This window comes from Aquarana catesbeiana, linkage group LG03 (genome assembly GCF_042186555.1).
Source record: "Aquarana catesbeiana isolate 2022-GZ linkage group LG03, ASM4218655v1, whole genome shotgun sequence".
NCBI classification, from domain to species: domain Eukaryota; kingdom Metazoa; phylum Chordata; class Amphibia; order Anura; family Ranidae; genus Aquarana; species Aquarana catesbeiana.
The window spans coordinates 552602688-552628161 of record NC_133326.1 but is presented as its reverse complement, the minus strand read 5'-3'; the positions used below and the strand labels follow the sequence as shown (position 1 = coordinate 552628161).

General features: G+C 43.5%; 1 protein-coding gene across 5 annotated transcripts in view; it reads left to right on the top strand.

The window, feature by feature from the left end:
* Window positions 1-25474, top strand: part of DDX11 (DEAD/H-box helicase 11) — a 226642-nt gene that overhangs the window by 57192 nt on the left and 143976 nt on the right. The window lies entirely within an intron of this gene.

The window sequence follows — 25474 nt, the reverse complement described above, 5'->3', positions numbered from 1 at the left end:
TCAGAGACTTGGGAAGTATTGAAGCCTGTGAGTTAGGCCCCTTTTACACTGGGACATCGGCAGTAAAGCGCTGCTATTTTTAGTGGCGCTTCACCATAGTTTTTGTGGGGGTTTTCGGCCGCTAGCGTGGCAGTTTTAACCCCCGCTAGTGGACGAAAAAGGGTTAAAACGACCCGCAAAGCGCAGTTACAGCGGCGCTTTGCCGGCGGTTCTGCAACGTTGCCCATTCAGTTCAATGGGCAGGCGCGGTGTATACATCGCTCCTTCACTGCTCCAAAGATGCTGCTTGCAGGAGTTGTTTTAACGCCCTGCAAGAGCACCGGAGAGACAGGAGAGGCTCTTTACAGTCGCTATGCAAGCGCTATTTTTAGCGCTGTAGTGCCTGTAAAGCGCCTCAGTATGAAAGGGTTCTTAGGGTAACAATTGGGCAACTAGCATTTTTACAAAGTGGTCAATGATGACATTGTCATTATTTTCAGCTGAACTCCAGCCTTAGCTTTTATTCCTGAATGTTGCAAGTTCTCTCCTGTGTTGAAACGGATTACTCGCAAATCTCTGCAAACTTGCAACTCCACAATAAAACCCTTTTGAAGCTGCAGCAGCTAGCTTGATCACATCTTTATTTCCTATTTGAATGACTGATCATCAGTTACCTTCCCTCCTGATCCTTACTGTTGCTGTCTGCCTCTTGCAGCATTTAGCTTTCTCTGCCAATCAATCATTTTGTTTCGAGCATTATATCAAAAAATACATATATGGCGTCCCTTAATGTGTGCATGCTCAACCTGTTCGGCAGATTGCACAGCTAAAGTCTTCACTACCCAGTGGCCAACAGTGAGGAGGGAGCGTGTGGGTCTAAAGGGATGCTGGAGATGTGTTCTTTTACAGCCCCAAGTATAAAAAAAAGTTGTGACGTTGTGTAAAATCTACAAACGACAGAATTCAATGATTTTCAAAGCTCATAAACCCATATTTTATTCACAGTAGAAAATAGAAACCATATCAAATGCTTAAACTGAGAAAATGTACCATTTAAAAAAAAAAAATGTAATTTTGAAATTGGTAGCAACATGTCTCAAAAAATATGAACAGGGCAACAAAAGGCTGGTAAAGTAAGTGGTACTGACAAGGAAGAGCTGGAAGAGCATTTTGCAACTAACCTAGTTCTGGTGTAACGTAAAACATGCTCCAGGCCTACTCTTGATGCTCCCCACCCGTGGACAGGGGATCTTCTCCCTGCACCTGATGTCACGTTTTTTAAATAGCGTGGCCTCCACCCACATGGACACTTCAATGATTCACAGTGATCTGTGAATGAAAGAGCTACAAGTATCGTTAGCTATTGCTGCTTGTAGTTCAATGGAGTAGTTCATTCACAAACCCTGCAGCCTGTAAAGAGTAAGCCATTATCTGAGATGGGGGCTGAAAGCTTGTAGGGCTTGTCTGCATGATCCTGACATTGCGCCCCTGATCCACTGGTCATGGGCGCAACGCTTTGGAGCTTTGAGGGTCCAACTAAAAAAATAATGGGCATTTCTTGAAATGAAAACTACAATAAAGAAGACCCAGGACTGTTAAACAGTTATGCCGCGTACACATGATTGGACATTCCCACAACAAAACCGTGGATTTTTTTCCGACGGATGTTGGCTCAAACTTGTCTTGCATTCCCACGGTCACACAAATGTCGGAAATTCAGATCGCCAAGAAGGCGCTGACATACAACACGTTCGACGAGCCGAGAAAAATAAAGTTCAATAGCCAGTGCGGTTCTTCTGCTTGATTCCGAGCATGCGTGGACTTTTGTGTGTTGGAATTGTGTACACACGATCGTAATTTCCGACAACAAGTTTTGTTGTCGGAAAATGTGAGAACCAGCTCTCAAACATTTGTTGGAAATTCCGACAGCAAATGTCTGATGGAGCCTACACACGGTTGGAATTTCCGACAACTAGCTCACATCGAACATTTTGTTGTCGGAAATTCCGATCATGTGTACGCGGCATTAGAATCTTATGTCGGGCAAGAATGGGACAACATTCCTCTCCCAAAACTCCAGCAACTGGTCTTCTCAGTTCCCAGACATTTACAGTGTGTTGTTAAAAGAAGGGCGGCTACACTGTGGTAAACATGGACCAGTCCCAACTTTTTTGAGACCTGGTAGCGCCATCAACTTTTGATATGTTTTCTATTGTAAATAAAATATGGGTTAATGAGATTTGCAAATCATTGCATTCTGTTTTTATTGTAGATTTTACACAGCATCCAAACTTTTTTAGAATTGGGTTTGTATATAACACTCTTGAAAGAAGATTTGAGGCAGGGTGCATTGACAATTACAGGAGGCTGCTGGCCCCTCCCACCAAAGAAAGAGTAGTATACAGACCCAGTGATAATGTCACGGTTGCTCAAAAGAGAAAGGACAAAGGAAGACATGATATGCATACAGTGTACTTCAGCTGTAGCTGATATTAAAGCTTCCTTTTTTGTAATCCAGTTCAAATATTTATTGTATTTATTTGGTGTTGCTGCTCTTCTGTTTAAAACATTGCCTTTTGTTCAGTTCAGTACTGTCCCCTATTTGCTATAGGGATTGAAGGGTGGTGCCTTTCTCTCACTGTGTCCTATGGAACCACCCTTGCTTGCGTGCTCCTGGCCAGCTGTGTGCTACTATGCTGTGTCCATCAATGCAAACACACAGCACCAGGGCAAGCCACTCCCCTGTTCCCTTTCCTCCTCCTCCCTCTTCCCTGCGAGCGATTGCTAGCACTGGAGCCTGTGCTGTAAGCACTCAGGGTGTGCTCTTCACTACCAAGAAGTTCAGGGAAGCAGTGATGATGCGGTCTGAAACTGGAGGCAGTGAATGGCAAAGTTGGTATGGCAGCCCATACATTCATCATTTTTTAACTCTCTGAACAAAGAAAAAATGATCGGATTCCCACATCCACACATCGGAGGTGGATGGGGGAATCGCTACCACTGTGCTATTGTGTTCTGATGGCGGGGAGCCTTCCCTGCTCTCATAATATAATGATCAGTGGTGCCGGTTAGGGCTGGTGGCACTGATCGTTAAGGAAAAACATGACAGGCTGGCTGTACAGAAGTCGATAGATGAATATAACCAGAGTGCCCATACGTGGATCACAATTTGGCTGCTCCCTGCTGAACTGAATTTTCGATCAATGTGTGGCAGGCTTTAGTGTTTGGCTACACATATAATGTGAACAGTGGTCATGTTTCTCTGCATCCTTGGAATGCATTTATCTATAACAAGCTGAGTGTTTAAAGTGCACCTTTTCGAAAAAAAAAAAATTACGATAATAGTAAATGCACCTACCTTTGCATACATTTAGGATTTGGAATGCGATTGGACTTTGTGGCGCCGCACCGATTCCCAAAATCAGTTCCTCTACTACTTTTGGCGACATTGGGGGGGCGATTTGAATAGACATTTGTGCAGGAACACGCACAGATGTCTGTCAAATCACCCCCCAAGTCGGACTGCATTGCCGCTTTGAAAGCGGTTTAAGCGTTTCTAACCCACAGTCAGTGTGAACTTGGGCTGAGACAACTGCAGGAAGTATCAGTGGACGGTAGTCATAGTTAATTCATTTACAGATCTCTGATTGCTGTGGCTGTGCAGACTGAGCCCTGCTGCTTTCAAATCTGACATCTACTGCTGGGAAGAGGGAATTCTAGCACACTGTCATGTTACATGTTACACATAAATATGGATGTAACATACTATAAAAGATGGAGTTAGATTTTAAAACTACTAAAACTTTTGGCCACCTTTTGTGTCTGTAATACTTAGTATCGGTCACCAGGTGGTGCTGTTCTCCTTTTAACAAACCTGTAAGCCTTAGCAAAGCAGGGGAAAAAAAAATCTTAAATGTCAATATAGCTGTGCATTAGGAAAGGATGACATAATGTAAAATTCAGGAGCCAGTGAATGTCGGCCCTAATATCAGTAGGTTCTTTTAAGGCCCATTCACACCTCTCTAATTACGTTAAAGTAGAGCTTCACATAATATCAAAAGTTCAGTTCATTTTACTCCTCCTCTCCCACCATAGTGGATAGATAGATAGAGAGAGATATATATATAATCTCTATTACATTTTTTTTTTTCAGGAAGCAAAAGTTCTAATTCACAAAAATACAGTATTTGTAGCTGCTATTTTTTTCTACAAAAAGTTCCTCTTTAAATTTTTTTGTAGTTTTTTTTGTGCATTGTGGCATTTTGCCAGTGCAGCATACTACAATGCACAGATCATTTACAGCTGTATATGTGTAGGTGGGAAGCCATTCAAGATGAATGTCAAAGCTCATACTTGCATATACTGCTGGTTTTCATGTCCGTTTTAAAGTACATGTAGTTAAAGTGCAATCTTTTGTTTTGGGGAAGAGCAAATAATCAATCTCTTCTGGCACAGCTCTTGAAAGATTTCATTAAACTTTGTTACGGTAGACATTGATTAGCAGATTCTTATGCACTGAAAACATCTTTTGGCTTCATTGGATTCTGCCTGCCTTCTACTGTAATCACATGATCAATCTCCGTTTTGAGACAGATCATGCAAATTACAAAGCGACCAATGCAGAACAATTGTGGATATTTTCAGAATGCTGCATTCCTTGTCATTTGAAATGAGCTAAAAAAGTAATACCAGTGCTTCAGTGCAAAATCATAACAAATTGTCATTGGCTTGTGAGACACTGTCTTTTTTTTTTTTATTTTAGAGCCTCTCACAGGCATCCTAAAATTGCGTAATTGAGCCGGCGGCCAAGATATGCCTATTAGGGGACATGGAGGTAGGTAGTGCCCCGAATGACATCATCGAAATAGTGCTGAGATGCCTATACCAGGCGAGAAAAGTAATCGCACAGAAATGGCAGGCGCAGATCCCCCCCAACCGTGAAGAATTGGGTAGAGACTATCAACTCAATAGTTTGGAGTGAGAGAGTGGTATACATCAGGCAAGGCAACTATAGGAAGTTTGAGAGAATGTGGAGACCCTGGTTAGATGAGATGGGGTGTCCCCTATAGGGGGAAGGTGATGAGAAGGGCCCCCTTTTTTTTTCCTTTTACTTTAGCCCACCGCTCTTACCACTGAGAGACCTGGGACGCTCTTTCCTGGTAATTAATAGAAGCATATACACAAGTAATGATTAAGTGGTGTGGGTGAGGGGGGGTGGGGTTGGGTTGGGAGGGAGGGAGAGGAAAGGCAAATTAATAACATGGATATGTATTGTAAGTTATTACACAATATTTGATGTCATGTTGTATTTCTTTCATATTTGTGAAATAATAAAAAAATAATAAAAAATAAAAAGTAAAAAAAGTAGTTGTAAACCTAAGACATGAAATATGAACAAAGCATGTCCTTCTATAGTGTGTACTTGTCTTAATCCAGAGCACTAAGTGTAATTTCTTTTGCTGTCCTGTTCCACTGCTATCAGCATGAGTAACTGCTGACTTTTCCTGACACCAAGAGAAAAAAGGTGACAGGGGAGGGACCTCTAGCAGAGTGACAGTCTTAGCTCTGTTGCTGTGTGAAGTGGTGTGTGTCGCTTCCCTCCAATCAGCTGTCAGAGCTCTCCCTACTGAGCTCTGCAGTGTGTAATTTAATCTTTCTGCCCCCTGTTTTCTGAAAGCACACAACTTTATAAAGTTTGGACTTTGAATGAATGTAGAGAAGAGAAGACTGCAGATAAAGAGATACAACTTACGTAGGAGGATTTGTTTCATTTCTGTGTTATCAAATTTTGCTATTTATATGAATGGAAGATAGATGAAGCCTTCATTTAGCCTGTTTGTGTACATTGAATCTAGAACAAAAATCCATTTTGCCTCTGTACATAATAATGTTACATCCAAATCCCTTTTCTTTGGCCCAATTTTTCAGTTTAAAGGCCTGTCTGAAGATTCTCCTGTCTAATAGTTTTACGCACATACAGTAAAGTGCAGGGGCATTTCACCACAAATACTACTCCTGTTGAACTACAATTTATGAAGTAGTCAATTTTACTCTCTCAACATTTTTGGGGTTAATAAAATCCTTTACAGTAGACTTGTATTGGTAAGACCTACATCGTCTCCAGGCATCCATTGCACCAATTTATCCCTTTTCTACTTCTAAGTTATGGGGCGCTCATCCAATACTTTTTTCGGGTCTTTGTCCTGTGTCAGAATAGACCAGTATTTGTTCAAAACACTATAAATCTCACTTGATTGTGTCGAATAATTTCCTGTTCAGGTGGAATTTTTTTTTATGTCCATTTGGGTATACCAGTAGATGTTCTTGTTTCTTATTTTTAGCGCTATAGCTTGCCCTCCTCAAGGTTTTTTTCTGGGTAACCTCTGAATCTGTTGCATAGGACGTTTTGGCCCGGTTTCACACATGTGCGGTGCGAATTGAAGCTCAGGTTTCACTGGGGAGATAAAAATCTCCTGTTCAAAGGAATCACTGCGTTTTAGCTCAGGATCAGTGAGCAGGGAGAGGGGGAGGGAGAGGAGGGGCAGGTGTAGTGAGGATAAGTAGAAAATCCATGTTCAGAACGCAATGCATCTGCGAATCAGATGCGTTCCCATAGAAGATAAGGGGCTCGTAATTCGCACCGCAATGCCCAGAAAACGCACACGTTTTTTGTGCAATGCGCAGTGCGAATGCAGCACATATGTGAACCAGATGCATTCTTATGAATGTATTTATTTTAAAATGTCCTGCGAATTAGATACGGTGTAAGCCGCATCTAATTCGCATAGGTGTGAACCCGGGCTTAGTCTTTTTCAAAATTCTCCACGGTGGAGCAGCTACTATTTTCCCTAATATATTGTCCCTCTGGGATCCCATTTTTTGAAGAGTTGGATAATGACTTTACCAGTGTAGGAACTGGTTTGTGGCTGTGTATTTGTAGAGTTCCACACATATTCCTATAGATAGCAAGATTGAGGACATTTAAAGTGGAACTCAAGTTAAAAAAAAAAAAAAAAAAAATCTACCCTGTATTTGAAAAAAAAAAAAAACCCTTTTCTATTAAATCCAGACATTGGGCAGCCCTCCTCTCCTTCACCGACAATGGTTGCCCTGTGCAGCTGAATATGGCTTCTGACAGGCACTTGGCCCCTTCCATGACGTCACATGCTTTATCATGAATGAAGATGCACTCAATGCACTCAGTGTCCTCAAATCACGGGAGAGCTCCAGACTCGAACCCCCCACTAGCTTTTACTACTCATGCCCACTGGCTGCCCTTAGAATCAGAAAGAAGAGAGATTACGATCATGTGACGGGCAGTGAATAGCACACAAAAAAGTAGAACAGCGATTTTTGCATTTTAGAGCATATGGCTGACTTTTGGTTACATTTATGATTGTGGAGGGGGGTATTTAGCCATACAGTTTTTCTTTCACTTTTGGATCTTCTCTTTTGGGCTTCACTTGTAAAATACATGGATATCTCTTCGTTGTTTAGTACTCTTATAAATTCTTTCCTCAATCCTTTGCAAAAGATAAACATTGTCTATGAAATGAACTCTTATGCCCTGTACACATGACCGGTTTTGCCGTCGGAATAAACTCCGAAGGTTTCTCCGACGCAACTCCGACGGAATTCCGCTCAAGCGGTCTTGCATGCACATGGTCACACCAAAGTCTGACCGCCCAGAACGAGGTGATGTACAACGCGTACGACGGGACTAGAAAAGGGAAGTTCAATAGCCAGTAGCCAATAGCTTCCGTCTCGTACTTGCTTCAGAGCATGCGTCGTTTTTGGTCCGTCCGGAACAGTATAAAGACAAGCGGTTTTCCCGATAGAAATTGGTTCCGTCGGAAATATTTAGAACATGTTCCATTTCTAGGTCCGTCAGAATTTTTGAAAAAAAAAAAAGTCTAATGAGGCATACACACGATCGGAATAGACGATGAAAAGCTTCCGTCTGACTTTTTCTGTCGGACATACCGCTAGTGTGTACGTGGCTTAAGCGATATAAAAGATGTGTACTCTCAGTTCCTCACCAGATACTACATTTTCCTCCCACCAGCCTAGAAATAGATTTTCAAATGTGTGTGCACAACAAATACTCATTGGATGGGGATGGGGCCATATACCGCCAAATCTTTGGTGAGAACCTCCTTCCCTCAGCCAGGGCATGGAAAATGGGTCATGGATGGGTATTACAGTATGACAATGACCTAAAGTGGCTCAAGAAGAAGCATATTAAGGTCCTGGACCTTGAAGCAACTTCAAGGAATGCCAGTGTAATCTTCCTGTATTGTCGGATCCAAATCACATTAATTAAGATGAGGATCAGACTTCCATTCAATTCTATGGGCTGAAAATTGACAGAAGTCAGACCAAATTAGTGCAGGAACCTTTTCCAAAGTCAGACTGACACAAGTCGGACCAGTTAAGACGGCTCTCATAGGGAAACATTGATTTTTACATGTCATACGACGTGCTCTCAAAGTCAGAGCGCATGTCGCACCAATTTGAACCAGCCCTTATTGCAAAAGCTGAACTGAACAAGCTGAAGTTGGAAGAAGGCAAATAGACTGGCACTCTGCAAGAGCACTTGCTCCAGAGCTTAGTAAATGAGCAGAAGCTCTGCTGACTTCCATCATCCAATCATTTGCAAGCAAAAAAACATTTTTTAATTTTCCTTGCACGTGATTTGGTAATCTTTCAAAAGTGAAGCGTTACCTCATTTACTAAGTCCTGGGGCAACCGCACTTGCAGAATGCAACTGCACTTTGCAAAGTGCACAATCTATTTGCCTTTAGTAAATCAACCCCATTGCCTTGCCTCTTTGTTTTTGAGACATTGGAAGAGATTTACTAAAACTGGTGCACACAGATTCTGGTGCAGCTGTGCATAGTAACCAATCATCTTCTTCTGACTTCTGTCAATTTTCAGCCCATAGAATTGAATGGAAGTCTGATCTTCATCTTAATTAATGTGATTTGGATCCGACAATACAGGAAGATTACACAGGCATTCCTTGAAGTTGCTTCAAGGACGCCTGGCAAAGTCACACGACTTTTCATGTCGGAGCAGTGTGAACCCGGCCTAAAGCCTAGAAGCTGATTGGTTACTATGCACAGATGCACCAGGGTCTGTGTGCACCAGTTTTAGTAAACCTCTCCCTATTTTTATTGTTAAATAAAAATACTGTGGAATCCAATAGTTATAGAACGAGATTTAAATGTTGCTGGAAAAAGAAAAAAAAGAATGCACAGGCATTAAGGCCCAAACTACAGTATGTTCAATATTCATATATAATGCCTTAAGAACTGTTTCCCTATGTGTACAGTGAGGGGGAAAAAAGTATTTGATCCCCTGCTGATTTTGCCCACTGACAAAGAAATGATCAGTCTATAATTTTAATGGTAGGTTTATTTTAACAGTGAGAGACAGAAGAACAACAAAAAAAATCCAGAAAAACGCATCTCAAAAAAGTCATATATTGATTTGAATTTTAATGAGTGAAATAAGTATTTTAAATAAGTATTTGATCCCCTTTCAGTCAGCAAAGGGAGTGCTCCTAATCTAAGCTTCTGTGGACACCTGTCCATAGAAGCAATCAATAAGATTCCAACCTTTCCACCAAGGCCAAGACCAAAGAGCTGTACAAGGATGTCGGGGACAAGATTGTAGACCTACACAAGGCTGAAATGGGCTACAAGACCATCGCCAAGCAGCTTGGTGAGAGGGTGACAACAGTTGGTGCGATTATTCGCAAATGGAAGAAACACAAAACTGTTAATCTCCCTCGGTCTGGGGCTCCATGCAAGATCTCACCTCGTGGAGTTTCAGTGATCATGAGAACAGTGAGGAATCAGCCCAGAACTACACGGGAGAATCTTGTCAATGATCTCAAGGCAGCTGGGACCATAGTCACAAAGAAAACAATTGGTAACACTACACCGTGAAGGACTGAAATCCTGCAGCACCCGCAAGGTCCCCCTGCTCAAGAAAGTACATGAACAGGCCTGTCTGAAGTTTGCTAGTGAACATCTGAATGATTCAGAGGAGAACTGGGTGAAAGTGTTGTGGTTGGTTGAGACCGAAATCGAGCTCTTTGGCCTCAACTCAACGTGTTTGGAGGAGGAGGAATGCTGCCTATGACCCCAAGAACACCATCCCCACCGTCAAACATGGAGGTGGAAACATTATGCTTTAGGGGTGTTTTTTTCTGCTAAGGGGACAGGACATCTTCACCGCATCAAAGGGACGATAGATGGGGCCATATACCGTCAAATCTTTGGTGAGAACCTCCTTCCCTCAGCCAGGGCATGGAAAATGGGTTGTGGATGGGTATTCCAGCATGACAATGACCTAAAGTGGCTCAAGAAGAAGCACATTAAGGTCCTGGAGCGGCCTAGCCAGTCTCCAGACCTTAATCCCATAGAAAATATGTGGAGGGAGCTGAATCCCTCCTGAGATGTGTGCAAACCTGGTGGCCAACTAGAAGAAACGTCTGATCTCTGTGATTGCCAACAAGGGTTTTGCCACCAAGTACTAAGTCATGTTTTGCGAAGGGGTCAAATACTTATTTCACTCATTAAAATGCAAATCAGATACTACAAGATGGCCTTGTGGTGTTTCCTGTTTTTTATGCCGCTTAGGAAGTGTCAGTGGCATAGAGTGGGTTGCCAGAACCCACGGCAAGGCAATCCCAAATCCTCTTGCCAACACACCCCACCCCACATTATACATGTCATAGTTGAGGAGGAGCCTATACTTTCTCAGGTCTGACATGTATTATTGTTACAGGCAGCCAGAAAAATGCTGGGTGCTGCAGGGGTTGAGTTCGCAGCGCTCGGGAACCCGGGGCATCCTGCAGAAGATGCGGGACAGGTGGCCTGGGTGGCCAGCACTAGTGTGCCTCTACCCAGATCTTTTTTTTTTTTTCCAGGGCAAGCGCCCCTGTGGCCCTGCCTTCGATACGCCACTGGGAAGTGCAAAAAATGTTGCTGCTTGGATTTCTGTTTGGCACAATTTGAATTACTATTAATATGATACGAATTTCAAATTTTCATTTTTTTTTTTTTAAAGGCTACCTTCTACACCTGAAGGGTCGTTGGAAAGACACTAAAAATGAAATACGGTAAACTGAGGGTGTCTGAATTTCAATAATGCAGCCAGTACAGAATTATTTTTTGATAAAGTCTTTGACTGATCAACTTGAATGAAAAATAAAAAAAATAAAAAATTTCTATTGCCAGACAGACTTGCCTTATAAAATTCCTGCTTTATTTAGGGAACTTGTCAGGACTGTTATGTGGAGACTGTAATTGACTTGTTTTCAAACGTACCAGACCTGTCATGGCCACTCTTGCTTCACTGGTTAAAGTAGATCTGTCACTAACTTTACAAGTTTGCATAAATAAATTTTAATGCATTCTCAACATGCCAAAATATATGTCAGCAGTGCTTCACTTTTATCAATAAAAATCCAGAGCTCTAGTCAGCGCCTTTTGCCTAGGCTGAAATTATGGCATTAGTCTGCTGCAGGGATGCGGTAGCATTTCCTTAGTCCCCCCCCCCAAATCATTAGACTGCAAAATTCTAACTTTGTAGTAAGTCACAAGGTGAGAGACTGCTGCAGCAGGGGCTGATCTGTGTTAGACATTTGTGAGCACAGCCAAAAACTGCACGATTTGCATGATTGTGTCATTTCTGAGCTAGCATCTCAGTCCTGTAGATGGTGACCCTGGATGATGCCTGAACAAAGATGACTCTGTGCTTCTGGAGATAAAAGCAGATGAAGGCATTGTCAGAAAGGAGTACTGTGATCTTTGTAACCAGTAATTAAATACCTTTGAGTGTTACACATTATTCAGCACTTATCTTGAAAAGGTGTTTAACATACTTGGTCCGCTTTAATGAGATAAGGAATTGAAATATGTATGCAGGTTAGGAGTTATGACTTCAGTGCCTCTGTGCTTGTAAAGTAAAGCCCAAAGCCTGCATGGTAAAGACAAGTTGGCAGTTTCTGTTCCCATATTTCTATTCTGACAGGTGCCCTTTAAAGGGGAAGCGAGTTAAAAAGCAGCTGCATGTAAATTGGAACGTCTTTTGACTTCTGTCGCGTTTATCTCTTCTTTCAATATTCTCTTCCCTTTCTGCCAGAGGGGGTCTCTGCTGTAAAGTGTTTCAGACCCCTGATGCTGAAAATGTTGAATAATGCATCTTTAATGGCAAAGTTCCACTTTTTCCCCAATCTATTTTTAATACTGCGCACACTTTATCACTCTCATTACTAGAGTTCAGTCTTGCCTTCAGCTGGGGAAGTGGTTTTCTACAGCTCATACATTTTAACTTGTAAAAACTGCAAACTCTTTAAAAAGTAAATGTTGCCTGAAACCAACTGCAAACCGTCTAGAGATTTTAGAGTGTAGTTTGAACTTCAAAATGAAACCCCTTGTACTGATTCAGAATTGGAGATATGCAAGAGGGGGCAGTCCACACAAAATGGTTATTCTTTCGCCTGAGTGTTCCCATGGCTGTTGGGGTGGGATTGGTGGGATTCTACACTGTATGTTTTGAAGAACACAAAGCTGGAACACTGCAAGGTTGGAGGAAAAAAGCTTGGTATGATGACCAGAGGATTACATCACTGGTGTTACCAAGCTTTACAAGATGCCACCAATGTTTCACTGTTAGCTTAAATACAGTGCTTTAAAAAAGTTTTCATACCCCTTGAAATTTTCCACATTTTGTCATGTTACAACCAAAACCGTAAATGTATTTTATTGGGATTTTATGTGATCGACCAACACAAAATGACACATAATTGCGAAGTGGAAGGAAAATGATTAAGGCCCCTTTCACACGGGACAGATCCGTGTTGATCCGCCCCGTGAACATCCGCTGCTCAGCGGGGATCGCTCCGTTTTCTCCAGCTGAGCAGGCAGATGACAGGGCGGGACCCGCACACTGTGCAGGGACCGCCCTGTCAGATCTCCGCTCTCTCCTATGGGGGATCGGAGGAACACGGACCGTCTGTCCGTGTTCATCCGATCCGCTCTGCAGACGGATAGAAAAATAGGATTTTCTTCCGTCCGCAGAATCGGACGAGAGCGGAGTCGGACGACATCGGGTGTTTGCGGATGTACATCCGCTGACACCCGCTATCCCATAGGGATGCATGTATGTCCGTATTTCATCCGAAAACGGATGGATGAAATACGGACATACGGTCCGCATGTGTGAAAGGGGCCTAATGGTATTCACATTTTTTTCTACAAATAAATATGTGAAAGTGTGGCGTGCACTTAGATTCCACCCCCCCGAGTCAATACTTTTGTAGAACCACCTGTCGCTGCAGTTACAGCTGCAAGTCTTTTTGGGGATGTCTCTACCAGCTTTGCACATCTAGAGTGAAATTTTTGCCCATTTTTCTTTGCAAAATAGCTTAAGCTCTGTCAGATTGGGTGGAGAGCATCTGTGAACAGAAATTTTCAAGTCTTGCCACAGATTTTAAATTGGAGTTGTGTCTGGACTTTGACTGGGCCATTCTAACACATGAATATGCTTTGATCCAAACCATTCCATTGCAGCTCTGGCTGTATGTTTAGGGTCATTGTCCTTCTGGAAGGTGAACCTCTGCCCCAGTCTCAAGTCTTTTGCAGACTCTAATGCCGCGTACACACGAGCAGACTTTACGGCAGACTTTGTCCGGCGGACTTTTCGACTGACTTTTCAACGGACTTTCCGAATGAACGGACTTGCCCACACACGATCAACCAAAGTCCGACGGATTCGTACGTGATGACGTACGACCGGACTAAAACAAGGAAGTTCATAGCCAGTAGCCAATAGCTGCCCTAGCGTCGGTTTTTGTTCGTCGGACTAGCATACAGACGAGCGGACTTTTCGATCGGACTTGAGTCCGTTGGAGAGATTTGAAACATGTTTCATTTCTAGGTCCGTCGAACTTTTGGGGAAAAAAAGTCCGCTGGAGCCCACACACGATCGAATTGTCCGACGGAGTCCAGTCCGCCGGACCAAGTATGACGTAAAGTCCGGTCGTGTGTACGCGGCATAACAGCTTTTCTTCCAAGATTGCCCTGTATTTGGCTCCATCCATCTTCCCATCAACTCTGACCAGCTTCCCTGTCCCTGCTGAAGAAAGGCATCCCCACAACATGATGTTGCCACTACCACGTTTCACGGTGGGGATGGTGTGTTCAGGGTGATGTGTAGTGTTAGTTTTCCACCACACATAGTGTTTTGCTGTTAGGCCAAAAAGTTCAATTTTGGTCTCATCTGACCAGCGCACCTTCTTCCACATGTTTGCTGTGTCCCCCACATGGATTCTTGCAAACTGCGAACGGGACTTCTTATGGCTTTCTTTCAACAATGTCTTTCTTCTTGCTACTCTTCCATAAAGGCCAGATTTGTAGAGCGCACGACTAATGCCGCGTACACACGGGCGGACTTTTCGACCGGACTGGTCTGAAAAACTTTCCAGCGGACTTTCGACGGACTTCCAACGGACTTTCTAACGAACGGACTTGCCTACACTCGATCACACCAAAGTCTGACGGATTCGTACGTGATGACGTACACCGGACTAAAATAAGGAAGTTGATAGCCAGTAGCCAATAGCTGCCCTAGCGTCGTTTTTTGTCCGTCGGACTAGCATACAAACGAGCGGATTTCTGGGTCCGGCGGAGTTACGACGTAAAGATTTGAAGCATGTTCCAAATCTAAAGTCCGTCAGATTTACGACTGGACAGGTCCGCTGAAGGTCCGGTGAAGCCCACACACGATCGGATTGTTTGCCGGATTTGGTCCGTCGGCGTCCGTCAGACCAGTCCAGTCGAAAAGTCCGACCGTGTGTACGCCCCATTACAGTTGTCCTGTGGACAGATTCTCCCACCTGAGCTGTGGATCTCTGCAGCTCCTCCAGAGTTACCATGGACCTCTTGGCTGCTTCTCTGATTTAATGCTCTCCTTGCCCGGCCTGTCACTTTAGGTGGACAGCCATGTCTTGGTAGAGTTGCAGTTGTGCCATACTCTTTTCATTTTTGAATGATGGATTAAACAGTGCTCTGTGAGATGTTCAAAGCTTGGGATATTTTGTATAACCTAACCCTGCTTTAAACTTCTCTACAACTTTATCCCTGACCTTTCTGGTGTGTTCCTTGGCCTTCATGATGCTATTTGTTCACTAATGTTCTCTAACAAACCTCTGAGGGTTTCACAGAACAGCTGTATTTATACTGAGATTAAATTACATACAATATTTATTAATTTGATGACTTTTGAAGGCAATTGGTTCCACTAGATTTTAGTTAGGGGTAGCATAGTAAAGGGAGCTGAATACAAATCCATGCCACACTGAGATATTTATTTGTAAAAAAAAATTGAAAACAATTGATCTTTTTCCTTCCACTGCACAATTATGCGCTACTTTGTGTTGGTCTATCACATAAAATCCCAATAAAATACATTTACATTTTTGGTTGTAGCATGACAAAATGTGGAAAATTTCAAGGGTTATGAATACTTTTTCAAGGCACTTTATCGTTTTTAGGTGGACAGGCCTGTGCTTTGTCCATTTACACCCCAACTCGTGGCCTGCCAGCGTTCTATGTGCTGCCGGCATCGTCTTTGGCTGTGCTGACTTCTTTGAGTCTAATCTTTGAGTCTAATCTAATTTAGTCTGGCTAATAGTATTCAAAATTGATTGGTCTCCTTATCACAGTATGCCTCAAACACGCAAACATGTTTGTAAAATGCAGTATTTTTTTTTGTTTTGTGTCAATGGACACACAGAGCAGGCCTGAAAGCGAGCACATGTGGGTGTCCCGATAGCAAGCGGCTTGCTCTGGGGGGGCACTCTGCAGGGGGGAGGAGCCCAGAGCACCTGCGTGGGACCTGAGAAGAGGAGGATCGGGGCTGCTTTGTGCAAAACCATTACACAGGTCAGGGAAGTATGACATGTTTTTTTTAAAGACAAATATTTAGAAGGTTTAGAATTGCTTCAACTTCTCACTCCTCCCTAGCATATATTGTACAGCCTTGGGCAAAAGTTTTGAGAATGACACAAATAATAATTTTCACAAAGTCTGCTGCCTCAGTTTTTAGGATGGCAATTTTCATATACTCCAGAATGTTATGAAGAGTGATCAGATGAATTGCAATTAATTGCAAAGTCCCTCTTTGCCGTAAAAATGAGCTTAATCCTCAAAAAAAAAACATTTTCACTGCATTTCAGCCCTGTTTCAAAATGACCAGCTGACATCATGTCAGTGATTCTCTCATTAACACAGGTGTCAGTGTTGAGGACAAGGCTGGAAGTCACTCTGTAATTCTGATTGAGTCAAGCCTTGTACACACGATATCAGAAATCGGAAGGGAAAATTCGTAAGACGAGCTGTCTGCAGATTTTCGGATTGTTAGTACGGTACTTTCGACAGCCGATTTCAATTTTTCGTCAGACAAAAGCTGGATGTGCAGGTTATAAAATTTTTGTCGGATGTGAACTCAATGTCTGATTTTCGGCTGGACAGTACAGAAATCGTCACACAAAAATCGAAAGTACAAACACGCGGGATCGGAATCAAGGAACAACCGGAAAGAGTTTGGTCTTTCAAACTACTGTTTGTAATCTAGAATTAACATTCGTGTCGCGGCAATTGATGAAATGTCGAATTGCAGTACACATTCTCATCTTCTTTAATGGGAAAGCTGCTTTGCTGTGATACTGATGTAGTTATGCCAAACATATTTTAAAAGGCATTTGTTTTGTAGTGATATAAATTATTATAGTTGTTTGATTTTTTGGGGGGAAGTTACCACAACACCATTATCCCTGAGTTTTTAAGATCAAAGATACAACTATGTTGTTAATTTTCTATCGTGTTGTTTTTAATGTAACTGCCTACTCCCAAACTGTCATTTGAAGAAAAAAGTATTATTCTACACAATTTTTTTTATTGTGCAGAAAAAAAAAACCACAGAAATTAAATTAGAGATGCTATCTGCCATTCAAATAAAAATAACTTAACAATAAAGTGTGAATCAATGCTCACCAAACTTCTACTAACATGAAATTAGCAGAAGGGGCCCAAGGGTGGCGCTTGAGAAATGAACTTCCTCTTTATGCTCTCGTAGTATGTCACTACGTGTTTGTCGAACGACAATTTGCGGATAGTTAGTATGCTAGACAAAATCCTGCACACGCCGTTTTGACAAAATTCAGATGCTCGGTCGTACAACAATCAAACCGTGTACGAGGCTTTAGAATAATAGTCTTAACGCTTTAAAAGGAGGGTGGTGCTTGAAATCATTGTTCTTCCTCTGTTAACCATGATTACCTGCAAGGATACATAGTTACATAGTTAGTCAGGTTGAAAAAAAAAAAGACACAAGTCCATCTAGTTCAACCATAAAAATAAAATAAAAAATATCGAACATGTGCAGTCTTCATTGCTTTGCACAAAAAGGGATTCACAGGCAAGGATATTGCTGCTACTAAGATTGCACCTAAATCGACCATTTATCAGATTATCAAGAACTTCAAGGAGAGAGGTTCAGTTGTTGTGAAGAATGCTTCAGGGTGCCCAAGAAAGTCCAGCAAGCACCAGGATCATCTACTACAGTTGATTCAGCTGCAGGATCGGGGCACCACCAGTGCAGAGCTTGCTCAGGGATGGCAGCAGGCAGGTGTGAGTGCATCTTCACAGTGAAGCAAAGACTTTTGGAGGATGGCCCGGTGTCAAGAAGGGCAGCAAAGAAGCCACTTCTTTCCAGGAAAAGCATCAAGGACAGATTGATATACTGCAAAAGGTACAGGGATTGGACTGCTGATGACTGGGGGAAAAGTCATTCTCTCGGATGAATCCCCTTTCTGATTGTTTGGGACATCCAGAAAAACACCTTGTCTGGAGAAGAAAAGGTGAGCGCTACTATCGGTTCCTGTGTCATGCCATCACTAAAGCGTCCTGAGACCAGTCATGTGTGGGGTTGCTTCTCAGCCAGGGGAGTGGGCTCACTGACAATTTTGCCTAAGAACAGCCATGAATAAAGAATGGTACAAAAACATTCTCTTAGGCCTCTTTTATACTGCTGCAACTTGAAAGTCACGCGGTTTTGCCACAATTTTGCTGCGATTTCAGGGAATGCCTGTGTACACTTAAGGTCTATGGACCTCAACTCGCATCAAAGTTGGACCAAAGTAGTACAGGGACTACTTTTTGAAGTCGCACAGATATGAATGGTTATCATTGGGAATCATGGGGTATGACTTGTCATGCAACTCTGATGTCCAAAGTCGCAGGAAAAGATGCACAAGTGTGAAAGGGGACTGAGCGTAAATTCTCCCAACAATCCAAGAACAGTTTGGTGAGGAACAATGCCTTTTCCAGCATGATGGAGCACCTTTCTATAAGTCCAAAAGTGATAACTAAGTGGCTTGTAATTATACTTCAGTATACCAAAGTAACACAGGGTTGCGAAAATTGTATTGCACAATGCCCCGGACATGCAGTATCCCGGGCTACGCTTGCCAATCTGTGGGCCTGGGACCAGAATAGCGGGTGCCGCCAGGTAGAGGGGAGGAGGAGAGCACACGTCCGCTCTCCTACCCTTCTTGTTCCTGACCCGGAAGCGCAGTGTGCATGATGTCACTTCCGGGTAGCCGTTGTCAGTGTCCCGGTGATCGAGGGTGGGAATGAATGTAATGCAGTGCAGAGCACAGGGGAGACATCCAGGGTCTTAGTTATTTTTATAGGGAAAAAAAAAAACATGTTATACTTGCCTGCTCTGTTGCAGTGGATTTACACAGAGCAGCCTGGATTTTTCTCTTCTCGGATCTCTCTTCTGTGTTCCTGGCACCTTCCTCTTGTTGAGTGCCCCCACAGCAAGCAGCTTGCTATGGGAGCACCCGAGACGAGTCACAGCTCCCTATGTCCATTCAGACACAGAGCCCTGACCCAGCTCTGCCCCCTCTCTCCCCAATCAGGAGGTAGAATCTCGGACAGCTGAGACACTCGTGGACATCGCTGGACAGAGAGGGACCTCAGGTAAGTATTAGGGGAGGCTGCTGCACACAGAAGGCTTTTTATCTTAATGCATAGAACTATATCCGTATATATGTGACATGTTCCCGCTCCTGCAGCCCTCCGCAGTGCTGATATCCTTTTGTGGCTGTCGGCTTGTAGTTCTCAATGAACTACCACGGCACTGTTGAGTGCTGTGGTAGTTCATTGATTCTTCCTGTTGGTGTAAAACTGCCTGCTGAAAGGGCAGCCAGCTTACACTGACAGTTTGCAGGAGTCCTGCATTGCACCGTGACCTGATCGCTGCTGCAATGCTTTCCAGGCTTCTAAAAAAAGAAAAAAACAGTGACAGTGCTTGGCCAATAGCCATAGCGCTGTGTAAGCTACAACTCCGCTTGTAGCTGACCCAGGGTTTTCATTTCACTTCTGGAAGCTGAAGAGTTTTCTCCTTTCGCCTTTCAGGACAGCACCTTGGAGAGAGCGCAGCTCCATTTCTTGACAGGAAACACTGCGTGACAACGCCCCTTTAAAAAGCAGCTGCTTCCACCATGCCGTCAGTTTTTAGTGTTTCCTCCGCCATGGTGGAAGCACTGCTTGGGGAACCAGAGGGGCTGCGCTCTCTCCAAGGAGAGGGTTTTGGCAGGACCTCCACGTTTTGGTGCTCAAGACCAGCCCAGCTCCTTCCCGCACGTGAGGGGGGTGCTCCGGTGTCCTTTCCTTCTCCGGCTCACAGGAGTAATGATCTGCCGGAAGTTTTACACCCAGGGTGTTTGGGGGGCCGCGGTTGTGCTCAGTAAGAGCGTCGCGCCGAATCCCGGACAGCGGATGACGCCAGTTCCGGTGGGTGGAGACTTCCGGCGGGGCGTAGCAGCGATTGATTTCTGCTGCTGGAACGCAGGAGGAAGGGGCGGGTCCTCTGGCCGGGACTTCCTTTTGTTTGGCACATGGAGCCTTGTACACAGTGCAGTGGCTGCGGATTTCACAATGGAGACGGTGCGGTGACACCTCTTTCCTTTTGTCACTGGGTGTTTTTATCTTTATATGTTTCAAAGCCTGCTGCTGTCTGCTATGGGGTAAAATTTTTCCATTAGCAGTTCAGCAAAGGAGTGAGACTCTGGGCACTTAGGGTGTTGGCTGGGGTACTACTTTTCTCTGAGGCTTTAGTTCTAAGGACCTGGCTTTCTCTTGTTTCTCTGTTTCAGAAAGCTACTGCCAAATCAGAGAGAACAGGGAGAAAGTGCCCCTCATGCAAAAATCCTTTAAGGGACTCTTGGCCCAAACCACTGTGCAAATCCTGCATTGCGGATTTAGTAAAAGAAGAGTCCTCACAAGAGTGCAAAGAACTCTTATCTTCTGTGAGGAAAGAATTAGCAGAGGCCCCTGGGGACAGTGCGTTCCCTTGTGAAACGCGGCCAGAGTTCCAGTCAAGAACAGAGTTCTCACTCCAGTTTCCCTCAGTCCACTTCCAGACAGGTGGAAAGTGAGTCGGAGGAGGAAAGGGAAAGCATTCCACCCTCAACCATTGATTCTGAGGAGGAGGAGGTGAAAGAAGAGACAAGATCATCTAGATATAAGCTTTCACTTGAGGTGGATGAATTACTCAAGGCAATTTATACTACCCTGGAGATCCAGGAAGAAAAAGCCCAGCTGTCCGTGCATGACAAGATGTACCTGGGGCTGGAGGAAATTAGACACAGGGTGTTCCCTGTGCATAAAGTGTTAACAGACACTATTAAAAAGGAATGGAAGGATCCAGAGAAACGACAGTTCTTTTCTAAAGCCCTCAAAAGGAGGTTTCCTTTTGAGGACAATGAGGAACTGTTGTGGAATAAAAAAACAAAGATAGATGCTGCTTTTTCTCAAGTATCTAGGAAAACTGATTTACTGTAGCTTTTGAGGACATGGGTATTCTCAAAGATGCTATGGATAAGAGGGCAGATGGGCTACTGAAGAAAGCCTGGGACTCATCTCTAGCTAATCTTAAGCCAGCAATGGCGGCTACAGTTGTGGCTAGGAATTTGGAGTGTTGGTTAGATCAACTTAAAAATCATGTAGTTGCAGGTACCTCCAGAAAAGACTTGTTGGAGTCCTTCCCTACCCTGCTTAAGGCGGTAAAATATATGGCAGATGCCTCTGCAGAATGTCAGCCAGGTCCTCTGCGCTTGTTAACTCAGCAAGAAGAAGAGCACTCTGGCTAAAAACCTGGTCAGGGGATTCAGCTTCTAAAGTAAAACTGTGCGGAATTCCCTTTTCAGGAGACCTGATGTTCGGGCCAGAACTGGAGACTGTCCTCGAAGGGACAGCAGATAAGAAGAAAGCTTTCCCACAGAAGAAGAAAATGGTACAGCAGAGGAAAAATTTTCGTCCTTTTCGACAAGCCGATAAGGAAAAGGACCAGACAGAGAAGAGACCCTGGTCTTCTCAGAGAGGAAGAGGTAGAGGTGGGGTACTCTTTAGAACCCCAGAACAAACCCCTAAAAAACAATGACCATCTAGTAGGGGGGAGACTACAGGACTTCTTACCAATTTGGGAAAAAACAACAGAGTCCTTTTGTTATGGGGTTAATCAAAAAGGGTTATCAATTGGAATTCTCACAAAGCCCCCCAAATCGGTTTTACATCACAAACCTGCCAAAGGATCGGGAAAAGGCTCTGGCCATGAAGTCTCTGTTACAGGAACTGATGCAACAGAAGGTCATTTCCCAGGTTCCGAAAGATCAAGAGGGGAAGGGGTTTTACTCCCACATTTTTCTGGTCAAAAAGCCATCAGGAAAGTTCCGCCTGATTCTCAATTTGAAGGTTCTAAATCGATCCATAAAATACAAAAAATTCAGGATGGATACGATTTTCTCAGTGAGGAACTTGCTAACCCCCAAATGTCATATGGCTTCCATTGATTTGAGAGATGCCTATCTCCATATACCAATAGCGCCCCCATCACAAAGATTCCTGCGTCTCGCAGTCAATCTGGGGGGGGGGAGATTTGGCACCTGCAGTTTCGGGCTCTGCCTTTCGGACTTTCCTCCTCTCCCAGGGTATTCACAAAGGTGATGGCGGAATCTTTGGAGCCCCTGAGGCTGAAGGGGATCTCAATAGCACCCTATTTGGATGACCTGCTACTGTTTGTCGACTCAAAGGGTCAAGTAGAGGTCAACCTACAGACAGTTCAAACACATCTAAAAAGTTTGGGATGGCTTCTCAATCTTCAGAAGTCAAACTTAATACCATCTCAAAGGGTAAGGTTTCTGGGGTACGAAATAGACTCGATAGAACAGAGAATTTTTCTACCCCAGGAGAAAATAGAGAAGATGCAGTTGACCCTGAAAACACTTCAATCCAACGCAGAGATCTCTGTAAGACAAGCCATGGCCGCTCTGGGACTGTTGACAGCGGCAATTCCTTCGGTACAGTGGGCCAGGTTGCATGCCCGTCCTCTGCAATCAGATATTCTGATGAATTGGTCATACCAGGAACCTCTGGAGAAGAATTTCAACATGAGGGCAAGAGCAAAATGATCGCTCTGGTGGTGGAGGAACCAAGAAAACATTTCGAAAGGGCTTCCTTGGGCCTTTCTGGTAACCAGAAGGCTGACTACAGATGCCAGCGCATGGGGATGGGGAGCTCATCTGGAAGAAAGAACAATTCAGGGAGTTTGGTCCAAACCAGAGGCGAGAAGATCTTCAAATTGGAGAGAGTTAAAGGCGGTTCACCTAAGCCTCCTCTCCTTCCGGGAATTTCTAGTGAATCAACATGTCCAAATATTGTCAGACAATATGACGGCAGTATTATATTTAACAAAGCAAGGGGGCACAAAAAGCAGAACCCTAATGGGTGTAGCTCATCAGATCTTAAGATGGGCAGAGAACAATGTGGCCTCTCTATCAGCAGTCCATCTGAAGGGGACGGAAAACACCTTAGCAGATCTCCTCAGCAGGAAAGAAATAAGGGAAGCAGAGTGGTCTCTCAATCGGGAATTATTCGAAACAATTTCCAGGAGTTGGGGTTATCCCCAGGTGGACCTCTTTGCAAAACAGGAAAATACAAAAATGCCAGTCTTCTTCTCTCTTCAGAGACAGGATCAAGCTCTCGGAATAGATTCGTTAGCTCACAAGTGGGACTTCCATCTGTCCTACGCATTTCCCCCGTTTCAACTGATACCAAAGGTGTTAGCCAAATTCAGACTGGAGTCCACGGAGCTAATATTAATAGCTCCTTATTGGCCGAAAAGACCCTGGTTTTCAACCTTGATGAACCTTTCAGTGAAACCTGCTTGGAGATTACCAATCAGGGCAGATCTGTTGAGTCAGGGCCAGATCGGAGATATTCTCCATCCGGATCCAGCTCATCTCAAACTAACAGCTTGGTTTCTGAAGAACAAATCTTAAGACAGAAGGGTTTATCAGAGAAGCTTATTTCTACCCTTCTTGCAAGTAGGAAAAAAGTGACAAGAGACATTTACTTTAAAGTCTGGAAGATCTATAATTCTTGGTGTTCCAGTAAAAACTTTGATTTTCGCTCCACATTTTCAGTTTTGGAAATTCTTCAAGAGGGATTGGAGAAGGGGTTAGCAGCAAGTACGCTCAAGACGCAGGTAGCTGCTTTATCAGTTTTTTTGGAAAGAACCCTGTCAGGGGAACCTTTTAATAATCAGATTTTTTAGGGCAATGGCAAAGGTAAAGCCTAGACCTGTTGTTAGTTTTCCCAAATGGGATTTATCTTTAGTTCTTCAGGGACTGACTAAGGCACCGTTTGAACCCATAGAAGAAGCATCATTAAGTTTTTTGACGTTAAAGACTATTTTACTGGTAGCAGTAACTTCCGCACGTAGAATTAGTGAATTACAAGCCCTTTCAATTAAAGAGCCCTTTATGAGATGTCTACAGGATAGGGTAGTCTTAAGGACGGATCCAGCATTTCTACCAAAGGTGGCTTCAGTTTTTCACCTTACACAGGAAATCATTCTCCCTACTTTTTGTCCTTTACCTTTGGGGGCAGGAGAAGAGGCTTTCCATACTCTTGATGTCAGGAGGTGTCTGCTTAAATATCTGGAAAGAACAAAGGAAATCAGAAAGTCATCTTCACTCTTTGTTTTAATGGAAGGTACTCACAAAGGAGGTAAAGCTTCCAAGAGCAACCTCGGAAGATGGTTAAAGCAAGCCATTAAAGAGGCATACAAATCTTTGGGTCTGGAACCTCCGGAAGGGGTATTACCTCATTCTACTAGAGCAGTAGCGGCACCATGGGCAGAAAGGGCCGGGGCATCTCCTGAGCAAATCTGCAAGGCTGCCACATGGTCCAGTTTTTTGACCTTCATAAGGCACTACCGCTTGGATCTACTATCAGCCTCGGATCAGTCATTTGGTAGGAAGGTTTTACAGGCAGTAGTCCCACCCTGAAGTAAGTCTCTCGGTTATCCTCTCCAAGGTGCTGTCCTGAAAGGCGACGGGAGAAAACCTTAGTTAGACTTACCGGTGACGGTATTTCTACGAGCCTTTTAGGACAGCAGCCTACTTCCCTCCCTTGGTTTATCATATGTAAAGTATAATTATAGGACCTGGTAATTATCTGATAATATTTTCCAGCATGTCGGAGGATTCCTCGGTAACAACTGATGGCATGGTGGAAGCAGCTGCTTTTTAAAGGGGCGTTGTCACGCAGTGTTTCCTGTCAAGAGGTGGAGCTGCGCTCTCTCCAAGGTGCTGTCCTGAAAGGCTCGTAGAAATACCGTCACCGGTAAGTCTAACTAAGGTTTTTTTGCGTACTTTGTTTTTAAATGTATTTTTATTTTTGGTTTGTTATATTTTTCATCTGTTTGAGGATACTCTCACATTTATTCCAAGAATGCTTAAATTAATTTACTGTTGACTGACTGACCAGCTCTGCTGTTTTTTTTTTTTTTTTTTTTTTATAAGTGCCAGGTAACTAGTATTTTCAGAAGAAGGTCCACAATAATGTCCTCATATTTCTCTTTGGCAATACAATGGCTACTGCTAGCGGGTATAGCAGTATTCATATGTAGAAAAATCCAGCAGGCTGGTTGTACCCAAGTTTATCAATGGAAATTCGGCCAGTCCATGCTGAACGAGCTGAACGTCGATCCGTGTATGACCGACTTTAGGAAAGGTCTATGTTTAAAGAGCTTGGTTGAGGTTGCTACACACCTTGCGGTTGACCTCCTACATCTAAAACGTTCTCTTTACTCTAGAGGGCTCCATTGCTGTATCAGGTTTATGTCTATAGACTAGGATAGGTAGAGGATCATTTGAGAATTGGAAAGTCTAACACTGCTTTGTTTAGAGATGTGTATATATACTGAAAAATATGGGACTAGTAAGGCAATGAGCCGTCACATGGAAGTGCAGACATAAACTGTGATATCGTGAACTTACAAGCTAATGGATTCCTGAGGGAAAAACTTTTTAAAGGTCAGTTATATGTTTATATAGATGGAACTATTT